A 3,265-nucleotide genomic window follows, 5' to 3' on the forward strand; every position below is an offset into this window, starting at 1 on the left:
GTATGTTTTATGTTATATGATAAGAATATAAGAAAGGAAAGATGGGAAAGCCGGCCCAAGGGCATGATAGCAGAAGATCTGGCTCCACTTCTTGCTCGGGTAGAGCTGGAAAGCTGGCCCTGGTAGGGAGGGTGAGGGAGAGCTGGCTCTGATGTCCTAAGCCTAGGAAAGCCAGTCCTGCCCCTGGCCAGCTGCCACCGGCAGGGGAACTGACTCCACCCCTCACCTGGGCAAAGTGGAAGAACTGGGCCTGGTGGTGTGGGAGCAAGAGTGCAGGTAGGTTGACCAACTCACCTGGCACCCACGCCCAGATCCAGGGCTTTGAGTTGACCTACCCTAACATGTTGCATGAATCCTAAATGGTCTTATAATAAAAAGCTGGAGCCAGAGATCAGAGTGAAAGCTGAAAGATCAGAGAAGCAGAACAAGCCCCAGCCACCACCTCTTACCTCACCAACTCCTCAGCCTGGGAAGGGCAGGTGACCTCCTCCTGCTGGTCAAACTCCAGCTGTGCGACTTCTCTAGTGTCTGAAAAGGAAGACTGGCCTTGAGTCCACTGCAGCACACACAGCAAAGACCAGGATGAGGTGGAGGTACCTAGCACCCCTGCTGAGCCCCAAAGCATTGGCACCAGGATCTACCTGTCTTCACTGCCCCACCTGAGAGTGAGTCAGAGCTCCAAGCTGTGCCACAGGCCCTGCAGGGATTGATCTCTGTTCAGCTCCTCAGCCTCAGGACCAAATCTTCTTCCCTTTAGGGGTTCACTGTAGGTGGGGATAAGCTGTAGTGCATAGGACCCCAGCTCAGCAGGAAGAGCAGAGTGGGATCTGCCACCCCTCTTCCTCCAGGAGGTTCCTGAGAGGAATCTGGAAGGAAGCATTCCATAGGCCTCACTCCACAGATGTCTAACCATACCTGCCTCTCCAGGGGTCCTCCCCACCCTACCTTCTAGAATCCTGTTTTCTGGCCTGTGTCTTCCTAAGAGTCCCATGCTTATCAAGTCCTGTTCTCCCAGAAATCAGAGATGAAAATAGGATCCAGGGAGCTCTCTGGTCCATTTCTTTAGTACTCACAGGCCCCAGGGAACTTAAGGTCAAAGCATTCATTCACATCCTGGATGCACAATCCTCTCAGGCAGGTTGTCAACACACTCAGTCACCATTGGAAGGAGTTGGCTGGAGTTGGCCTCTGAACTCATCTCCATCACCACTTCCCAACCAGAGACAGAGACAGAGAGCAGTTGGTGAGACCTTAGCAAGTACATGGGTTTTGTGCGTGGCTGTGGAGGTACAGTGAGGTCTTTTCTGTGCAGGTATTGTTGAAAGGTGGCTCAGAGTCCATGCAGTTCAATCTTCAGTCTCCTCCAGGCACAGAAGTGCTTCTGTAGGATGGCAGAGCAAGCTATCCAGTCAAGATCTGCATTCCACCAAAAATGATCTCTCTGCATCCCAATGCAGACACCCCCAACAGTCTTTAGCTTGGGAGTTGGGACAGAGACTATGGATCCAGCTCAGCTCTCATGACAAAAAGCAGTTGGGAAGGGACAGGGATAGGAAAAACCTAAATTAAATCAAAGGATCAGGGACACAATTGGATGGGTGGAGTCATTCCAGAGTCTCCAATGTCCTGGTCTTGATCAAAGAAGTTTGTTGATGAGGTAACTCAAAGATTGGGTTGTCAGTGCCTCTCATTTGGTCAGCAGGGTCCTCAGGCCTGAGGCTGTAGGGAGGAGGTGGTTCTGTGGGAGTTGGCTTCAGAATAATCTGACTATAGGGTGGTGGGGGATCCAAGGTGGTGACTCAGATTGTCTCTAGAGGGGCAATGAAAGGTGGTTCTGGAGATATCTGATGATTCATTCTGATATTCTGCTCTGGTCCTCTGCACTTTCAACAAAGAGCCTCACTAAGCCACAGATGTAAAAGAGAGGTATCATGACCATGAAGAGGATAAAGAAGATCCTAGAGAGGTCATTTGAAGGATCCCATTTATTTTTCTCTAGGTAGCATCCACTGTCACAGCATCTGAATCCTTTGGTACAGTTTATGAGTCACATTTGAATATAACCTCATTGGCACTTACTCATTGGAAACTGGAGAGCAGGCTGAAGAGCAAGGTGAATGCAAAGCCTGAGACCCAGGCATCTGGCATCCTGGCAAGGGGGGTCGCTGAGCTTCCGTGTGTAAGAAAGGAGTGACAGAGCACGACCTTTCCAACTTCCTTCCACCTATAGGGCCCAGCCATGGAATGGGGGTGGAGTTAACACACCTGAGTTGGGCCAGACTAAGGCCTCTAGCCTAAGCTCAGGGAATAGACGTACCAGACATTACCAGACAATCTGGAGGACACAGAGGAAAGTGACTGATGATGAACTTTGCCAATAGGTGAGACAATCTTTCAAATTTCCTGCTTCACAAAAAAGTCTGTCAGAGACTGTAGGTCTGTAGACTAAAGATGGATGCCCCAAAGTTGCAGAGGAAATTTGGGTGGCTGTCTAGGCAGCCAGCTGTCTCTGTCATTCCTAGAATTTTGGAAGTTGCTTACAATTCACTTCCTGTTTACTTAGGTAATAATATATCCTTCTTGGGTCTTTGATGGAGTTGAAGATTAGATAGTTATAGTTACAGTTTTCCTTAGTCATGATAAAAGATAAGTTAGATATAAAACTTAGGACTCACAAAAATAGATGATAGAGTATTTTCTTTTATTTTGCCAAATACAAATAGACTAGATATTGTAATTGTAATTCTTGCTTGACAACTGTTTTATTATATGTAATATTACTATAAATGAAAGCCTTCCTTTTTGATTAGACAGAAAAGGGGAAGTGGTATGAGATGTCTTTCTGTATGCTATGAATATGTGTGTTGCTCCCATTAGTTAATAAATAAAGCTTCATTGGTCTATGCCAGGGCAGGATGGAGCCAGGTGGGAAATCCAAGAGAGACTAAGAGAAAAGAAAGACAGAGTTAGAGAAGATGATGCAAGCCACCACCAGGAGAAGAAAGATGTGAGAGAACAGGTAATGCCACAAAGTCACATGGCAAAACATACCTTAATAAGAATGAGTTGATTTAAGTTGGAAGAGCTAGCTAGCAAGAAGCCTGAGCCATAGACCATACAGTTTGTAATTAATATAAGCCTCTGTGTGTTTACCTGGGAAAGAGTGGCTGTGGGACACAGAAAAGCCTACACTAATATCTACCCCATCTATGAACTGCAGGAGTACTTGAAGGGGCTAGTCCTGCAGAACCAAAGCTGCAGGATC

General features: G+C 47.2%; 1 pseudogene; it reads right to left on the bottom strand.

Annotated features, from left to right (window-relative positions):
* Positions 1-1,604: 1,604 nt before the first annotated feature.
* On the bottom strand, positions 1,605-2,148 carry LOC143274062 (transmembrane protein 92-like; annotated as a pseudogene).
* Between the last annotated feature and the right edge of the window lie 1,117 nt (positions 2,149-3,265).

This window comes from Peromyscus maniculatus, chromosome 6 (genome assembly GCF_049852395.1).
Source record: "Peromyscus maniculatus bairdii isolate BWxNUB_F1_BW_parent chromosome 6, HU_Pman_BW_mat_3.1, whole genome shotgun sequence".
Classification (NCBI taxonomy): Eukaryota; Metazoa; Chordata; class Mammalia; order Rodentia; family Cricetidae; genus Peromyscus; species Peromyscus maniculatus.